Source organism: Sceloporus occidentalis, unplaced genomic scaffold, assembly GCF_023333645.1.
Source record: "Sceloporus occidentalis isolate IW3139 unplaced genomic scaffold, rSceOcc1.0.p SCAF_3, whole genome shotgun sequence".
Taxonomy (NCBI): Eukaryota; Metazoa; Chordata; class Lepidosauria; order Squamata; family Phrynosomatidae; genus Sceloporus; species Sceloporus occidentalis.
The window spans coordinates 200,304,132-200,324,640 of record NW_028316983.1 but is presented as its reverse complement, the minus strand read 5'-3'; the positions used below and the strand labels follow the sequence as shown (position 1 = coordinate 200,324,640).

General features: G+C 42.6%; 1 protein-coding gene across 1 annotated transcript in view; it reads right to left on the bottom strand.

The window, feature by feature from the left end:
• The window catches only part of LOC149317338 (tyrosine-protein kinase Lyn-like), a 67,411-nt gene extending 50,542 nt beyond the window's left edge, over positions 1–16,869 (bottom strand). The window contains exon 1 of the mRNA XM_089517336.1: positions 16,798–16,869. The gene's annotated coding sequence lies outside the window, so the exon portion shown is untranslated. The remainder of the gene's footprint in view (positions 1–16,797) is intronic.
• Positions 16,870–20,509: the final 3,640 nt, after the last annotated feature.

The following is a 20,509-nucleotide window of genomic DNA, read 5'->3' as shown; positions in this document are numbered from 1 at the left end:
ATTTTTGCAAACACTTGTGAGAATTTATGGGTGCAGGTTAATACCAGCATATTTCAAATTAATCAATAAAGAGACATCAGCAGATAGCATCTAACATAAGGCAGGTTCCTATACCCTGAGATGTCATGTACTGATACCTCTTTATTGATTAAGATTGCATCTACATGGCAGAATTAATGCAGTTTTAAACTACTTTAACTGCCATGGATCAATGCTGTAGCATTCTGGAATTTGTAGTTTCACGAGATATTTAGCCTTCTCTGTCAGAGAGCTTTGGTGCCACAATAAACTACAAATCCCAGGATTTCATAGGATGGAAACATGGCAATTAAAGCGCTGTCAAACTGAATTAATTCTGCAGTATGGCAGCAGCTTTGATCCATGAGTTAGTCAATCTAGCCCAATATTGCCTGCTTTGATGGGCAGCAACACTTCTGGCTTTCAGGCAGAATGCTTTCCTAGATCCACCTGTATTCCCTGGTATTCCCTATTCCATCTAAGTACTAAGGCTCACATTGCTCAGCTTCCACAATCAGACACAATCAGGTATGTCCAAGGTAGTCTTAAGATCAGACTGGTCAGTGTCCTTTGCATTTTTTGCGGTCTGCTGTTCACTCTTGACAGAACTGGGTTTCAGCTATGGGCTGCCATTTTGTTATATTTTTTAAACTTTCCAACTTTTCCATCAATCCAGGGCTTTGTGAGGGGAAATGACATGCTGTGGCTTTATGGTGGCTGTCATGGTTTTGTGATACTGAATCTAGGGTTTTTATTTCCCATTCAAATCATGCATTCTTTACTAGTCTACTGATGAACCAAAATCATCTTGCTCCTCGTAGCTGCTGGCACAGAAAACCAGCTGTTATGTCACAGAAGAAAAACACAAGGGCTGCTTCAATTTTCTATCTCCATGCTATGACTGCTTAAAAAAACCCAAAGTGGTCCATAAGTCCATGAATAAAATATGGACTATGTTGTCCATATGTAAAATAAATAAATCAGTAATACTTTCATCAGAATGACTGAGGTGTCACAAAATGAGCATTTTCTTGCATCACTGCCAGCCTTCTAGTCTGGAGATGAAGACCCAGTAATCATAAATCCTTAACAACTCTTCATTGAGTTAACACTCTCAAGGTACACCTGCATTACCTATATACCGCAAATCCCCCCCTGTTTTTACACTACACAGCCCCCAAATTTCAAATTGGGTCAAGGCCGTTTATAGAATACCCAGACCCAATTTGAAGTTTTTACCACCTGTCCTCCACTGGAAAGACTTACCTTTTGCTCTTGGTTTTCCAGAAAACTCAGGGCAAAATGCAGTGATGATGGGTGGCTGCCTTTTCATGCAGTCCCTGTGAGCATCCCTGCTGAGTTATTCTGCAGGTGCTGGGGTGAGTTGTTGAGATCAGAACAAGGCTGGGCACCTCATTCTGACCTCAGAGCAGCCCATGCCTACAGCAGTAACACCACTCAACTCACAGGGACCGTGGGAGAAGGCAGCCACCCATTGTCACTGAGTTTTGCTGAAGCAGGTGTGGGGGGTATTTGAGTTGAATCTGGAGCCAGAATACTGGGACAGCCCAGAGTATTCTGGAAAATGTAGATAAGGCTTCAGCCTTGCAATTGCAGAAACACATAACAGCAAACATAGAAGACCAGAGTTTTAGACTTTGTGATTCTTCCTCCATTCTTTCATATTTAGACAGTCTCGCCTGATGAAGAGTGAAGAAGAAACCGAAAGCTCCCACATTTTATTTATCCAGCGCCATTCATTTCCAGCCTACAATGCCTATATGATTTGGGGTTTTATGTAATTTCTTCTGGACGTTGGTTTTTGTTAGCTACTTTGCACACATTAAAGCAGAAACCTATAGAAGATCATAACCATGTCATTTGTACTTCAGCTGTCACAGAAAAATTCTGCATATTGTTGAGAATGCATCAAGCCAGGAAATTGTGCTTTTGGAGTGCCAAGTACACTCAAAAGGGGGTTTCAGAAACATTAAACAGTCTGCATCCTGTATTCCTCCCCTGCCCAAGAAAAGTTTAGATTCTGCTTTAGATTCTATATTGGAGAAACACAAAACTCTGCAGCATAATGGGATACATTGTGGACTGGCACAAGACTAGCAGAGAAGACAACCCAACGATATTTTAAAAACTCCAATATTAAATCCACAGTTCAATGTAGATAATAATATCCAGCATTTAAATAAGTCGCATTTAAAGAATGTTGCACACTCTGGTACAATACAGATTGCCTCTAGATGCTTAGTAAGTTTATGGCTAAGTTAGAGCTTAACTGGGAGTTTTCCAGTTCAAACTAGGGACATTCTGAAGTGTCACTTCCCCAGACTCTGCTATTTCAGTAGTGTTCTATGAATTTATGGCAGCAAACAAACAGCTCCATACCTATAAGGGGCCAACATAGCAATATTTTTACTATTCCACTAATACTAACCAATCAGTCAGTGAGGCTGTCCCCTCCTTAAATATATGCATGGGACACCAATGATCACATGGTGATAAAGAGTATGCCACAGGATACAATGCATAGACAACTGTGCTACCAGGAATTGATAACACTGCTTCCTCCATCAGAAACCTCACATAGTACCAGTGGTATCCAAGTAGATTCCAGAAGCTTCCCAGTAGACAGGTTTGAAACCTGCTTGTGTGCCAGTGACTCCACATATTCACTGCTCAGCAACATTGCTCAAGGTGCATGGCTGTTAGTGCCTGTGGAAGTGGAAAGGCTTTTTGCAGGTCAGACGAAGAAAGCCATATACATCAGAAGGGAACCTGCAGCACCAAGCTCACAAGAGACAACTGCAAGACAGTCTTAATAATGAGGTAGGAAAAGGCAGCATAATGCATAAGGGGAGAAAACTTACCTTTTGGGGACCCTATTGGAAACAAACTTATTTGGAAGAAAGAGAGCCAACTAGACTAGAAACCAAGTTACCAGCATTTGGGAGAAATGCACTAAGCATGCAGCCAGAGGATCAGCAAAAAGAGAGAGAACCATGATGGAGCCTCTTTGAAGACATGCTCTCTTCCTTTCTCCTTTATCCATGCATCAAACCTTGGCATCCTAATTGCATAATCTGCATGAAATGGTACCTCAACCAAGATGGAATCTTAGGGTTGAGTCCTGCCAACATCCTCACCCACCTTCAAAGCAATGGAACTGGTGTAATCTACCAGTGTTTCTAAAGAAGAGCATGATGGCCACCAACACAACAGGCAAATGAACTAGCATTAGAAACTCTGGACACAGAAAGGGAGAAACAGAATAATCAGCTCTTGAAGAAGGATCTTCTCAAAACTCATCAGCAGGATAAATAAAAAGCCTTTTTAACAACAGCATGTATTAACAACATTTTGCCACAACAACACCAGAGTACACCTCTCATTTCATGTTGGCTGAACTAGTTATTTTCTGTTGAGGTAGCATTTCATGGCAGATTATACGGTTAGGATCCCAGGGTTTGATGAATGAATGAAGGAGGGAGGTACATCTTCAAAAGAGGTCCCATGATAACTCTCTCTCTTTCAACAATGGCACCTTTTCATCCTGGAGAGAAGTAACCAGTGGTGTTCCACAGGGCTCTGTCCTGGGCCCAGTACTGTTCAACATCTTTATCAGTGACTTGGAGGAAAAAATTGGGGGAATGCTTATCAAATTTGCAGATGACACCAAATTAGGAGGAATAGCTAATACTCCAGAGGACAGGATCAAAATTCAAAATGACCTGAATAGACTAGAAAGCTGGGCCACAGCTAACAAAATGAACTTCAACAGGGAGAAATGTAAGGTACTGCACTTAGGGCGAAAAAATGAAATGCACAGATATAGGATGGGGGACACCTGGCTTAAGGAGACAACATGTGAAAGGGATCTAGGAGTCCAAGTAGACCACAAGTTGAACATGAGTCAACAGTGTGATGCGGCAGCTAACAAGGCCAATGCGATTTTAGGCTGCATCAATAGAAGTATAGTGTCTAGATCAAGGGAAGTAATAGTGCCACTATATTCTGCTCTGGTCAGGCCCCACCTGGAATACTGTGTCCAGTTCTGGGCGCCACAATTCAAAAAGGACATTGAGAAACTGGAGCGTGTCCAAAGGAGGGCGACTAAAATGGTGAAGGGTCTGGAAACCTTGCCCTATGAAGAACGCCTTAGGGAGCTGGGGATGTTTAGCCTGGAGAAAAGAAGGTTAAGAGGTGATATGATAGCTCTGTTTAAATATTTGAAGGGATGTCATATTGAGGAGGGAGCAAGCTTGTTTTCTGCTGCTCCAGAGACTAGGACCTGGAGCAATGGATGCAAGCTGCAGGAAAAGAGATTCCACCTCAACATTAGGAGGAACTTCCTGACAGTAAGGGCTGTTCGACAGTGGAACACACTTCCTCAGAGTATAGTGGAGTCTCCTTCCTTGGAGGTCTTCAAACGGAGGCTGCATGGCCATCTGTCGGGGATGCTTTGATTTGGATTTCCTGCATGGCAGGGGGTTGGACTGGATGGCCCTTGTGATCTCTTCCAACTCTATGATTCTATGATTTTTCTCTGCTCCTTTGGCTGTATGATTACTGCTCCCCACCAAAGCACAATGTGAATCCTTCTCCACTATGTTTTATGAGATCTAGATGCTTCATTTCACCCAACTCATCATCAAACTGTCAGGAACTAAAAAAGGAGCAGATTCAGGAGGATGCTACATTTTCCCCAGCTGACACCACAATGGCAAAGGTATGGGCAAGGTACACATACTGACTGGAATACTACTGAATGCCAGCAGCACATTACACTCCACCGGTATAAATGCCCAGAAATACAGTGAGGAAATGGGAGGCCATGGGGGTGAAGCTGCACCCATAACTGACTAAAAAGGATGCCAGCCATTGTGCAACTGCAGAAATGTTTGTTTATGAAGGTAGTGGATATCTCAGAGAACATACAACCCTGGCAGAACTGGGAATTTCATCAGTGTAATGTCCCCAGAGGATTCCAGCCCCTGATGATGTGGTGATGGTGAATCTATTGCACTTTTATCTCAGTGTGCAAGCCCCACTGTGAAGACATCCAAGGTGAGCAAAAACAAAAGGGGGTATGTTTTCTGTCTGCTAATTGTCACAACCAGAAGAAAGAAGTGAAACAGTCCCAACTCTAATTGAATGTAAACACCATCAAAGAGGAATAAGCTTGCTAGTCATTTTGTTCAGGCAGGGATCCAGTGCCTTTGAAATCTACAGAATAGACAATAAAGAAATTCTACTTTCCTCAACACACAGTGTCTCCATGCCTGATAAGTACTTGTTACATTACTGTTCTTAATACACTCTAAAAAAATAGAAGCTCTGTTAGAAGAAAAGAGGTGGTAACCATATATGTCCATTGTATTGTTGGAAATCCACTCCTCATTCAATTGACTGTTGCTTCATTTATATACCACTTCATACCGAACTATCAGTGTCTAAGCAGTTTACAACTGTAAGCTAATTGCCCCCAAAAATCTGGGTACTCATTTTAGCGACCTTGGAAGGATGCAAGCCTGACTCAAGCTTGAGCCTTTTCGCTGGTATTGAACTCGCAACCTTATGGTTTTGACTGAGTGACTGCAGTACAGGCATTTAACCACTGTACCAACTTATTAGACTTAGGCACCATCTTTTCTGTGTATTTTGAATGGCTGCCTGGTTGCCTATACTCAGATGGAAAAGAACTATGAACAGCAAGTTCTGATGACCCAGATGTTCATCAGACATTGTCTAATTGAAAAATTTAAGAAAAAAGATGCTGTTACATAGATGCTGTTACATTTACTGTATTGGCATTCAACAACAAAGGCTGGTTGTATGGGTATTACTGTTAGATACTTTGGCGGGTTACAAACCGCCAAAAAATATGTATTGAATACGTATTAGGGTTAGGAAGGGGTGGTGCTTCCACACCCCCTAACCCTAATACGTAGTCAATACGTACAATATGGCGGCGCCCCTTCCACATGGGGGCCGCCATATTGATGTAGCAGATGCTGTGCGTCTGCACATCATGCAGCGCTTATGATGTCGCGAGTGCACCATTGGTGCCTCGCGGCATCATAACCGCACCACGAGGGAGTCGCGTGGTTTGGCTGCTGCGGCTCCCTCGTGGAGCAAACAGCAGCGCTGGGAGACCGCCGCAAAGCGGCAGTTTGTCACCCACCATAGATTGGTTCACGGCAGAAGATTATCTGCAATGGAGGATGTATTACGTTAACAGTGCCTCCTATACAGAAAACAAGAGACATCAACCATAGTTAGTATGCAGTTACGCTGAATTCAAGGGGATTGAAGTATCTCTGTGGCTGGGTGTATCTGAGCATTCTACATACCCATTTCCTTTCTGGCAGGGGTAGAGGAGCTACAGGACAGATTACCTGTCAATCAAAACCATATCTCTCTGGTACACCAAAAAGATTAACAAGGAGAGGGGATATCTTGTATTTGCAGTCCCACTTGAAGACATGGAGTTGAGATTCCTTGTTGTTGTGTGCCTTCAAGCCATTGCCCGCTTATGATGAACCTAAGGCAAACCTATGATTGGGTTTTCTTGGCAAGATTTGTTCAGAGGAAGATTGTCATTGCCTTCCCCTGAGGCTAAGAGTATATGACTTGCCCAAGGTCACCCAGTGGACTTCTTGGCCAAGTGTGGATGCTTACGTGTAGAGTCCTGAAACTGGCTACGTGTAAGGTTTCTGATAAGACAAGTGTTAATTTAGTCACATTTAATTTTTTAGTTGTCACTATGTTCTTGACTGTTTGTACACAGTATGCCATCAGCAAGCTTACTTATGTGCTCCTAATTTTGTAGACATGGTAGCACAGCAGTGTGGTTCCATAATTCTGCAGCCAGTTCAAATTTTTTCTATCACTGTGCCTAGGCAAGCAATCACTGATAAGTGGTATAGAAATGTACTTGCTACTGCTATTTTGAAAATTCCATTGACTACAATGGGAATATTTGAATTTATACCCCCCCCCCCCCCCCCAGACACACACACAATTTGTTGCTAGCTTTTGGCCACCAGGAAATGTCTGCACTATTCTCTTGCCTATTTAATTGATTTTGATTATAATTTTAAATGGCTTTTCCTGTTACCTTTACTTGGATTTCAAGTCATCGGTACTGTTTTTCCCCCCCTGTTATTTTTATTTCCTGTTCTCCATGACTATTACTGGATTTCAGTGTTTTATCTTGCAAGTTGCTTTGAGGACATCTCATTAACAATGGGATAATAATCCTGTAAATTATGACAAAAATGCAGGCATAATATAATGCCATTATTGGGAGTGAGATCACCCTGTGAGCAAGCATGTAATTCCAACTGCCTTTCACTCCACGCCTACCACACTTTCAATCTGTATAAGTTTCTAGATTCTTCTACTGCAATTAGCCTTTGATCTCTGTTAGTGCAAGGCAAATGTGGAGTAATTCTATCAGTGCAGTAGGATTATTCTGTTAGTCACTAGTGAGCTAGGGTCCCTGCTACCAGACAGTTGGATTTTAGAGTCCTTGTTAGCCAAAAGTTATCAGCTATCCAGTAGTATAGAAAGGGTTAATTTGTATTAGTGATTTCATTAGACTTTGTTAGATACTTTTCTTTTTTGCATTAGTTTGGCAGTTTGAAGCTGGGAAGGCTGAAAAGAGACTATGGGGTAAATACTAATCTGCTTGGTCAGTTCTAAAAACTACGTGCGGGAGATGGGTCACACTTCCATGTTTTTTATTTTCTTTGTTGTTTATGCACTGTAAAATCTGTGGAAGTTCATGCTCCATTGGTCTTGCCTGCAAGGGGGGAATCACCTCAGCCCTGGGGCTCTACATAGCTAGTCATGGGAACTGGATTGCCAGCCAGGAATAGTCTGGGTAGAATTAGTTGCTTTACAAGGAGTTGCTAGACAACTTCAGTGAAAGAATTAGGATCCTTTTCTGCTGTATACCATCTGCTGCATCATTTACCACCACTGGTACTCCAGGGCCAGATTAACTGCATCCTAAGAACTGGCAGAAATAATATCAGAGCCACAGGCAACAATCTTTGAAAATTCCTCGAAAACAGGAGACGTTCCAGTGGACTGGAGGAAGGCATATGTTCTCCCCATTTTGAAAAGGGGTGGGGTGAGGGGGGAAAAGAGGACTCAAACAATTAGCACACGCTTAGCTTGACATCAATACCAGGAAATATTCTAGAGTAGATAATTAAACAGGCAGTCCGTAAACATTTAGAAAGAAATGCCAAAATGATAAAAAGTCAGCATGGGTTTCTCAAAAACAAGTCATGCCAGATTAGTCTTCTCTCTATCTCTCTTTTATAATTATTATTATTATTATTATTATTATTATTATTATTATTATTTCTATACTGCCCTTCTATATAATCAGGGCGGTGTACAACATTATAAAACATCAACAGAAAAGCAATCATTACAATTACATTAAAATTTACAACTACATTAAAACAATCTAGCCAGCTTGCCACTGCTGACATGGGGGGGGGGGGGGGGAACTAATTGGGGCCTGTGTCAGGGAATGCTGATTTGAACAGAAAAGTCTTAAGCCCCTTTTTAAACTGGGCCGAGCGGAGCTAGGGTTGCCATAATGGAGGACCTCCAAACCGGGACAAATGTAGGACCAGGTTTGAAAATGTAGGACTTTTTTTTAAAATTTCCTGGCTAGGAAATTAAAAAAAAAGTCCTACATTTTCAAACCCTGTCCTCCTCCTCCCGGCTTCGGAGGCCGCCTAGGCTCTCTCCCAAGCCGGGAGGAGGAACAGGGGCCGCTTGGAATCGCGCCGCGGTTCCAGTGGCCTCTTCCTCCTCCCGGCTTCGGAGGACGCCTAGGCCGGCTCCCAGGCCGGGAAGGGGCGTGGGGAAGCTTGGCACTGTGGCGATCGCCACGGTGCCAGGCTTCCTCCTCCTCCTCCTGGCCTGGGAGAGAGCCTAGGCCGGCTCCCAGGCCAGGAAGGGGCGCGGGGAAGCTTGGCACCGTGGCGATCGCCACGGTGCCAGGCTTCCTCCTTCTCCTCCCGGCCTGGGAGGGAGCCTAGGCTGCCTCCCAGGCCAGGAAGGGGCGCGGGGAAGCTTGGCACCGTGGCGATCGCCACGGTGCCAGGCTTCCTACTTCTCCTCCTTGCCTGGGAGGGAGCCTAGGCCGCCTCCCAGGCCAGGAAGGAGGCGGGGGCCGCCCCTCATCGCGGCGATCGCCGCGAGGGGAAGCGTCCTCCTCCCGGTCTGGGAGGAAGCCTCAGCAGGCTCCCAGGCCGGGAAAGAGGCAGGGGCCGCTCCTCATCGCGGCAATCGCCGTGGTGGGAAGTGGCCTCCTCCTCCTCCCTGGCCTCGTGGAGGCCCGGGAGGGAGCGTCTCCGCGGCTGGAGCTCCAACCACGGAGAGCCTTCCCAGGCCTCAGCAAGGCCTTGGAGCCGCCGCGGGGCCTGAGGTGGCCGCGGTGGGCGGGGCCGTCCCGGTTTGGGCGCCAAACCGGGCCGGGACCGGGATGGCACCGCCCAAACAGGGATTGTCCCGCCCCCCGGCGGGATATGGCAACCCTAAGCGGAGCTCAATGGGCAGAGAATTCCAGAGGGTCGGGGCCGAGATGGTGAAAGCTCTCCTAGACGTGGAGGCTAACCACGTCTAAAAATTACCATCTTGATAGATGAAGGGGATACTGCGGATGTAGCAGATCTTGATTTCAGTAAAGTCTTTGACAAGGTCTTGCAAATAAGCTAGTAAAATGTGGGTTAGACAATGCAATTGTTTGATGGAGTTGAACTTGGTTGATTGACTGAATTCAAAGGATGTTCACCAATGGCTCTTCTTCATCCTGGAGAGAAGTGACAAGTGTGGTGATGCATGGTTCTTTCCTGGGCCCAGTGCTATTCAACATCTTTATCAATGATTTGGATGATGGAAAAGAGGGTCTGCTTATCAAATTTGAAGGACCCAAAGGAAAGGATCAAAATTCAAAATGACTTTAATAGATTAGAAAACTGGGACAAAACTAACAAAATAAATTTCAAAAGGGAAAATGCAGCATAGTACACTTGGGCAGTAAAAACAAAAAAACACAAATTTATAGGCTGCTCTGAGAGACTTTGTGGCAGAAGAATGGGATATAAATATTCTAAATGAAATAAATGAATGAAAAATGAAATGTATAGATATATGATGGATGACACCTGGCTTGACAACAGTATATGTGAAAGCAATCTAGGAGTCCTAATAGAACACAAGTTGAACTTAGGTCAACAGTGTAATGCTGCTGTTAAAAAGCCAATGTGATTTTATGCTGTGTCAATAGAAACATAGTGTATAGACAGAGGGAAGTAATAGTGCCACTCTATTCTACTTTGGTCAAGCCTCACCTGGAATGCTGAGTCCAGTTCTGGGCACCACAGTTCAAAAAAGGTGTTGACAAGCTACAGTGTGTCTAGAGGAAGGTGACCAAATTGGTGAAAGGCCTGAAAACCATGCCCTATGAGGAGCAACTTAGGAAGCTGGGTATGTTTACCCTGGGAAAGAGAAGGTTAAGAGGTGATATGATAGCCCTGTTTAAATATCTGAAAGGATGTCACACTGAGGATGGAGCAAGTTTGTTTTCTGCAGCTCCACAGAATAGGATCTGAAGCAATGGATTCAAACTACAAGAAAAAGGATTCCACCTCACAACATAAGAACTTCCTGACAGTAAGAGCTGTTTGACAGTGGAACACACTCCCTTGGAGTGTGATGGAGTTTTCTTCTTTGGACGTCTTTAAAGAGAGGCTGAAAAGCCATCTGCCAGGGGTTCTTTCATTGTGTATTACTGCATGGCAGGGGCTGGACTTGATGGCCCTCGTGATCTTTTCCAACTCAAATATTCTATGGTAAACTGGATGGTATGAAGTATGTGTTGGTTAAGTTCCTGTCTCAAATACACTCCAAGTTTCAAAGGAAATTATTAATTACATAACAAGGTGGTTCTTTCTGCTGCACAATGAATGTCTCACATAAATCTAAATATATGCACGTTCCTGCTGGTTTCAACCTATCAGAATCTATGGTTAATTTACCGGAAGCAGATAAAATGATGATATAAAGTCATAAGCATATAATCATATATTTATTATTTTACTTATATGCTCTACACTATAGCATTACAGTTCTCAAAGTAGTATACAATCAAATGCAGTATTTACAATCAAATACTGTGAAACTAAACCAACAGTTATAATAAAGTAAAACAGACTTTAAAATAAAACAACAACAACAGAAAATGTTTATAAACACACAATATCTAGATCATCAGCTTTGAAGGCTTAGCAAAATGAACATCCCCTTTCCAGGTATGACAGCAAGGGAGTAGATCTAGGAAATTCACGTCAAGAAGGAATTTCATAATGCCAATCCTGAGATAAATGGTATTCCTAATAAAGGACTTTTTCTTTCTTTCTTGACAATGGAACATCTTGTAAGACTCCATCACTAGAGCTTTATTCCAGATATAAATATCCCTTTAAATATCTTAACTCAGGTTGCACTTGAGCTTTACCTGTTAACATAATGTCTGAAGAAGGAATAATGAAACATTAATCTAAACAAAATAGTGGATACGGTTAAGGATGCAGCATTACCAAGAGTCATTATTTAGTGTATGATAGCCAAAGGGCTTTTGTTTAGCACACATACCAGCTCTTATTATCAAAGTAGTTCAAAGAAAATAATCAAAAACAGTGTTTCTGAAGCTATCAGATGTAGCAGACAGCAGGGTTTTTCCCAATATGCAAGGGACCAGCACTATATTTGTGCCCATTGGCTACAACTTTTTCTTTCTTTCCTGGAAACTCACCACAGACTAACAACCAATGACTCACACTGGTCCATAGGCCACTATTTTCAGTAGCACTGATTTAAAACACTCAATTTTCTTCTGGTATAAACATGCAATAATGAAACCTCAACAATAGGAACTCTGAACTGTGAAAAAAGAGCTATCTTCCCAAGTAACTGGATAGTGTTAAGGTCTCATAGACAAAGCAGGTACCCTATCTGAAAGGTACCAGATCCTGTCTGATCTTAGAAGCTAAGCAGGATCAGTGCTGGACAGTACAGTACTTGGATGGGAGACCATCAAAGAACACCAAGTGCTGTAGTTTATATTTCAGAGGAAGGAACTGGCAAAACCACCTCTGAGTATTTCTTGGCTAAGAAAACCTTATGAAATTAATGGGGTCACCATAGTTGTCAACAGGAAACATGAAGGCACATACACATGAAGACAACATGAAGGCATGTGTTCATATACAGTCATGGACCAGAATGCTGCTGTTTACTCCCAACTAGAGCAGACCGACTGATCAACTGTTGAATGGTGAATCAACATGTTTATAAATCCACATGATTTAATGGGTCTGCTCCAGTTGAAACCAACAATAAGCTAATGTCTGCTGGACATACAAAATGAGATGAAGTCTGGGATTTTGTCACACTCCTGGTTTCACTTCCATTCTTTCTCTGTGTATGTGCCTGCACACACACACAGCTGCACAAGCTTCCTTTCATTTTTCCATAGATCTACTCTGCTTCACTTCTGAAGGATGTTTTCCGCTTCAAAGCAACACACATGTTGAATATGCCTTCCAAATTGTACAATGGCATCACTCTTAGCGAGCCTAAGACTACACAAGTAACTATGAGATAAGGAATGGTTTTGGAGCATCCAAAAGAAATGTAGAGCAGTCTTGAACCTAAGCAGTTTGAATGTAGCACTGATCACTCTTTTACTATGTAAGCCATGCCAGGGTGCCGGGGAGGGACTTTTGACTCTCTAGATGTTGTTGAATCACAACCCCAGTCAGCCCCAGCCAGCACAACCAAAGCTGAACAATTATAGAAGGTGCAAACCAACAACATCTGGAGAGCCACAAGTTGACCACTTTTGCTGTAAGGGATGGGCAAGCTGTAAATACAGAAGACACACATGTTACCTAGTTATTGCCTTTGTTCCCAAGGCAAAAAAAGAAAAGAGGAAGGTGTAGTGCAAACTCTGCTCCAAACTGTCTTTGTTCCCTTTTGAGTGGCTAAGAAGAGAGGAAGTGGATTGGGGGTTACACTATAGGTTTTAGAGAAAGACCGTTTAAAATGTAAGAACAATTCAGTGCTTTCATTTATCTCACATCTTATGTGCTCAACAGCAAATTATGATTAGTCATTTAAATCACATTTACTCCCCCCAAAATTGAGATATCTAGAAAACATATAAGTATCAGGATAACTGTTGCTATGAATATAACCTAGAAGAAAGGGAGGTGATGGCATTTAATGGTTAGCTTGTGACATGAGAGATCCTGGTTCTAATTCCCACTCAGCCACAAAACTCACAGGATAACTTTGGACCAGTCACTTTCTCTCAGGAAAACCTCACTATAGATCTATTGTAAAGACAAAATAGAGAGGAGGGAATTTGTTTTCTGTAACTGCAGAGACTAGAACACTAGCAATGGATTCAAATTACATGAAAAGCAGCTTCACAAAAAAAAAGAGGAAGAACTGCTTGACAGTATGAGTTGCTCAATAGTGCAACAGACTGCCTCAGATGGTTGTGGACCCTCCTTCTTTGGAGGTCTTTAAAGAGAGGTCAGATCTCTCAGAAATGCATTAGTTGTGTATTCTTGCATTGTAGGAGGATGGATTAGGTGGCCCTTGCGGTCCCTTCCAACTCTATGACTTCTTAACTCAGACTAAACAATCATGAATGGAGAAAAAGAAAAATAATATCACTAGCCCTTGGTTTGGGTGAGTCACAGAAAAGAAGGGCAGCGATCACAAACTTTATTCAATCTTCTTGTTATCTATACAAGATATCTATTGAACACTGTGTTATAAAATAACATTGAAGCTAAAGCAACCTGCGAATTGATTATTTGCAATTAAGACAAAGCCTTTGTTGGAGGGTGGATCAGTAAAGAAGTATGTCTCTACCTGAGTTCACAAGGCTGTCTTTTAAAGTGACAACTTGGTAAAGCTTTCTGATCTTAACAGGAAGACTGGAAAATGTGAGTGATACAGAGCACTCAAAACAATAAATAAATAATAATAAATAAAACTTTTATTTATATACCGCCCTTCCATTGATCAGGGCGGTGAACAACATGATAAAACAAGACATACATTGAATACATTAAACTAATTAAAAACAGCATAAAAACCCCCGGTCAGCCGTCCATCTTGCCGTCAGCATAGAGAGGGAGGCCATCTAGGACTTCACTCGGGGAATGCAGTTCGAAATAGAAGGGTTTTTAGGTCCCTTCTAAACTGAGCCAGGGAGGTTCTGATGTCCTTTTAAAAATGCACCAATACTGAGAGGCTAAACTGGATCAATGGCTCTTCCCCTGACGCTAAACGAAAAGTAAGTCACTGTGAAAATAACAGGGACTTCTTTTTAACTACAGTAGTTGCATGATGTGTAGATAAAAGCTAGGGGTCAGGCGCACAAACTGTCCATTTTGTATCACACTTCCTCTTTTTGAAAAATGTGCTCCCCATATGGTTTAGATTTAAAGGCTTTAAATTTAAGAAAAGAGAGACTGAGGAAGGACCGAGCATTATCAGGTTTCACAGCTTGATAAGACAAACTAACCTTCACTGATACATACAGATTTCCCCTTCTCCACAGTAGATCTGAACCAGTTATGTTTTGCGCAGAAAAATCTGTGAGTTAGGGCTAAAGGTGGGAGGACAGGGCTTGTGTCACAACACCATCCCAGAGAACTCAGACCTGAGACGAATCTGAATCTTCCATGCTCACAACAAACCTAGAAAGTCTGGGTTAACTGCCTAATTACGAACTTCTCCCAAAAGAAGGGCAATGTGGTGTAGTGGTTTGAGTGTTGGACTACAACACTGGGAACCAGGGTTCAATTCCCAGCTCAGCCTGGAAACCCACTGGTTGACCTTAAGACGTCACACTCAGCGGAAGGCAAAAGCAAACCCCCTCTGAACAAATCTTGCCCAGAAAACCCCATGATAACCCAGCCTTAGAGTCGCCATATGCCAGAAAGGACTTGAAGGCACACAACACACACACAATGCTTGTTTAGGTGAAGTTTACACACACTGGCCTCAGTTTTGTTATTACTCACAACTAGATCCACTGAATCTATGGGATTTGCCTATCTGATGATCATTCAATCCAGTTTGTTCTACATTAGCCAATCAGGCATTTGGCTATCTGATGATCATTGAACAATTTATTCAATGGGAATTCTCTGGCTAAGTAGGACTCACCAACAGGATTCTGGCACACATTTTTTCGGTTGGAGTAAAACTATCTGAAAATGCACCTGGGGAAGTAGACTGAAGTCTACAAAAGCTCATGCTGCCAACTTCTCTCTTTCAGTTAGTCTCAAAGGTGCTACACGATCTCTCTGCATACTATCTGTATTTCCCTTTATAAGCCCACCTGACCCTCACAGTCTTGTTCTTTCTGTTCCACCACCCTCAAAGGCAGTGTGCCAAAAAACATGGGAGAAGGCCTTCTTGGCGGCTGCTCCTTAACTAAGGGGCTGCCTTCCAAGAAAGTTTAGGTTGCTCTTTCTAGCATTGGTAAAGACCTTATTAAAACAGGTCTTCAGCTTTTAACTGATTAACCAGAGAAGACGGTGTGCAACGGATGTACTCTTTTTAATGTGGTATTTTTAGATATTACATTCATGATTCAATTTGATTGTTTAATTTTATTAAGAAAAACTACTACAGATTGTTTTAGCCATTCAGTTTTCACCCACAGCAGTGTCAGCCACTTCGAGTCCCATACTGGGAAAAAGAATAAATAACTATAAATAAAGTGCGCCTTCGCCACAGCAACAAACCCCAATTCCACACACCTCTCCCCAAATATCTCACATACATCTATGTGTGGTAGAAAATATAGATAGTGGGTGGATAGCAAGATAGACTATATAGAGAGCCAGTGTGAAGTAGTAGTTTGAGTGTAGGACTAGGACTCTGCAGACCTGGGTTCGGATCCCGGTTTGGCCATAGAAACCCATTGGGTGACCTTGGACTCTTTCAGCCTCAGAGGATGACAATGGAAAACCTTATCTGAACAAATCCTGCTAAGAAAACCCCATGACAGGGTTGCCGTATGTTGGAAACGACTTGAAGGCACACAAGAAAAACAAAAATGTGGAATATGTGTATATACGCACACACATTTTCTACCTTGAGCAAGTCACACTCTCTCAACCTCAGGGGAAGGCAATGAACAAACCTTGTTAAGAAATCCCACAAGAGGCTCACCATATGACAGAAATGACTGGAAAGCACACAATAACAACAAAACACAACAACAACAAACTATAGAATGCGTATATATATATACACACACACACAAAACACACACATATATTTCTGCCTTGGGCAAGTCACACTCTCTCAGCCTCAGAGGATGACAAGGAACAAATCTCGCTAAGAAAACCCCACGATAGGCTTGCCATCAGTCGGAAACGACTTGAAAGCACAACAACAAAAATCTAGAACACACACACACACACACACACACAGAGGCATATATACCCTCCCTAAGGGACAACCAGATGGAGAAAACAAAGCAGAACAACAAAGGCAACCCTTTCCTCTTTCCTTCCATCGCCTTTTCCCTCCCAAGTTTCAAAGCCCTGCTTCCCGTGGCAAACCTGGTTGTCTCTCCAACCGCAATGGAACCGGGTTATTCTTCCAGTGCGGATGCAAAGCGGAGGAGGCTGGACTTACTTGTTCCCAGGAACAGTGGCTGGGTTTCAGGGATGGGTTCCTCGCCCCAGAAAGAAGCCCCGCAGGGAAAGAGGAGGCAAGGAAAAGCACCCCCAAAGGAGCCCGGTGTCTCCTTCTCCTCCTTCTCTCTCTGAGCCCCAAAATGGGGAAGGAAGGGAAGCCCCGCCAGAAGCCCAAAGGCAGAGGAACTTCTGTGGAGGGAGATGGCCCAGGAGGAGGAGGAGGAGGAGGAGGAGGAGGACTTCCTGGTCCGGGGAGATTTGCATAGAGTCCTTCGGGAAGGCCAAGCTGGGACTTCTTCTTGGGGCCGTGTGGACGGGAAAGTGGAGTGGCTCCGGAGCAAGGGGAGTTTCAAGCCCTGACCCCCTGGGATGGTCAAGAGGGCTGAGCAAGGCAGACACACACAGCCCAAGAAAGGAGGGGGGGTCCCTCTCTTTTCCAGGGAGGAAAGGGAAAAGGAGACCAAGGCTGCATCCACACAGGAAACATAACCCAGTTTGCCACTGCTTTAACTCTTTCTGGCTCCAGGCTATGGAATTCTGGGAGTTGGAGTTTGTTGTTTTTGTGTTCCTCCCAGTCACTTTTGACTTATGGCAACCCTAAGGGGAACTTATCATGGGGTTTTCTTGGCACGTTTCCTCAGAGAGAGGTTTGCGCATGCCATCCTCTGAGGCTGAGAGAGTGTGACTTGTGGGGGTTTATTGTTTCAGCACTCAAATCACGACATCACCTTGGCTCCATTAACTGTGTTGTTGTTGTGTGCCTCCAAGTTTGTTTGTTTACTTATAGTGCCCCATCCTAGGCTTTCCTTGGCAGATTTCCCCCACGGGGAGGGGAGTGTTTGCCCTGGCCATCCTTTGAGGCTGAGAGAGTGTGACTTAGGCTCAAGCGGGAATCGAACCCTAATCTTTAGAGCCATAGTCCAAAACTGGCTCCATTAACTAGTAACTGGCAGTAATTCCTCCCGAGATAATTAACTAGGCCCCTTCCTTGTTCCTGGAGGGAGAGAAAACATTGGCACGTTGTAAGGAGTAATCCAGTAGACTTTTACTGTTCTAATATGTGTACTTTTTATTTGTCCTTTGAAACTAATGTGTGTTTTAACTAATGTGTTTTGAATGATTTTGTTGTTTGTTAATTGTTGTTTCCCCCCATGCACACCTCAATCCATGGGGAGAAGCGGATAAGAAATAAATAAACAATTATTGGTATTGCAAATATTATTATTCAGCAATAACTGGCAGCTGACTCGGAACGCCAGTTGTCCGCTTCTCCCCTGCCCTGGACTGATTTATGCCTGTTGTTGTTGTTGTGTGTTGTGTGTATCACTTTATTTGTGCAATTGCATGTGATAATCATTCACACAATTACTCGCCATTTTCGTTTTATTTGCAGGATGCTTTAAATGCACTTTAATCTCTCTTTAATGCTGAAATTAGCCCCAGTGTGATAAACTATGACATGGAGGAAGCCAAGGTTTTTAATGGGGCTGGTTTTAACTTTTTAAAAAAGAAAACAAAAAATTTGGATTGCACTGTTGCATATGATTGTCCTTTACATACAGCTTTAATACGTTTTCCTTGCATACATTTTGCTGTTACTTGCTATCAAATTAACTTTGTCATCATTGTTATCATTTACATTATTATTATTGGCCAGACTCCTGCTGTTAGTCCTGATCAGAGTAGAAACCCATTCAGTCAGTGGGACTAACCTACATGTTGATTCCCCATTCAACAATTGATTGAATAGGTATATTCAAGTTAGAACTAACTAACTTGATGGTGATGGTGGTGATGATGATGTGTGCCTTCAGGTCATTTCTGACTAATGGAGACCCTATCATGAGGTTTTCTTGGCAATATTTGCTCAGACACGGTTTGTCATTGCCTTCCCCTGAGGCTGAGAGCATATGACCCAGTGGGTTTCATGGCCAAGCTGGGAATCAAACCCTGGTCTCTAGAGTTGTAGTTCAGCACTCACACCATGATGCCATGATGGCTGTAACCAACAGGATACAGTCAATATTATTAACTTTATTTATACCATGCCTTTCCCTCAAAATTAGGACTCAGAATTTAAAGCAAGTACAAAAGAGTTAAATCCCAAACTTCAAGGGATTTTGGACCAGTTCCCAGAATTTCAGACTATTGGCCTACATGGTTGAGGCTTCCTGGAGCCGAAGTCCAAAATCTCTTAAAGGGCACAGTTTGGGCATCACTGGGTTAAAACATACAAAAAGTAAGAAGACCCCGACAACATAAAACATAACAATGACATAATGATGGCATAAATCATTAATAACACTAAAGGCAGTTTAAAACATACAGTACAATTAAAATGTAACAAAAACTTTTAAAACAATATAGCACATTTTTAAAAGTTCTTTCTTTGAAAATCTTTGCATAAATAAGTATTTGCTTAGCAACTTACCGTCACCCTGTGAATGAGATTTCTCCAAGAACTTTATTGCCTGTATGACCACATAATTTTGTCAAATTTTCATTGGTCGTTTTTCACCACATCTATCATTTTTGTACGATTCTGATTTTTTTTCCTCCATTGGTAATGTGCCTTCCCCCTCTGTCCCAAATCCCCAAGAGGAGATGTTTGAAGAGCAGTGATATCACCCTTGCTTAGGGTGTCACCTAGTGTGGTCCGTACTCCCCGCACCCTCTTAGTGACGCCACTAGTCCTATGAGCTTTCATAGACTTGAGCCTGTTACCTCAGATGCATGCAGTGCAATTCATGAAGGCCTGAGATCAGTGGGTCTTATTCCCAGATAGATATGCTTAAGATTGAAGTCTTAGTTATTTGTGGTTAACCTATAGCCTTGGGGAACTTATGGTATTTCCATTTTGGCTCCCTAGCTATATGTAAAATAGAGTAAGCAAGGGGTTTTCTTACAAGGAAAGCAAACACAATTAAGATTCTTAAAGAGGTAAAAGAAAAAGTCTTCCTGAGGATGAATCAGTATGCCTTCTGATAAAGAAAGCCTTGCTTTTAGAATTGTCTAACAATAACAACAGTCATGTAGATAAGAGTGAGTGACAGTTTTTTCAGACAAAAAAACGACTTCATGGGATACGTATTTAACATATAACATTAATGGCCACTAATGTGGAAGCCATTTTAACTGATTAGATACATTCATAAGCACATGTCTCACAACAATCATGCTGACAATGGAACTTACTTTGGACTTAGGAGCTGAGAGTATGTGACTTGCCCAAGGTCACCCAGTGGGTTTTCATGACTGAGCAGGGATCCAAACCCTCATCTCCAGAGTCATCATCCAATGCTCAAATCATTACATCACGCAGCTAAGTGATAAAAGCTAAGTTATTACTTAGTTCTGCTTTTATTCATGGATCACAATGCTAAGATTCTTTTTATTTGTAACTGAGAACAGAATTTGGGGCAAAACTGTCCTGGGTGTGGTTTTTGAACAAGAGTAACAATGTTTTGTTTGTTGCTGTGGGCTAATCCGACTAGAGACAGAAAACAAAACAAATCTGTATCTTCTATTATGAATAAAATGGCAAACATTTTGGTTATTTTGGCTAGCTTGCAACATTGTTTCTTCCCCTAGTAAGGTCTGGCGTAAGTTCACCCGTGGCAAAGACAATGACTGTTCAACTATGGAAAGCCTCAGATCTTCATTTGATGCTACAATAATTATTAATTTATTATTTACCAGCTTAACATTTG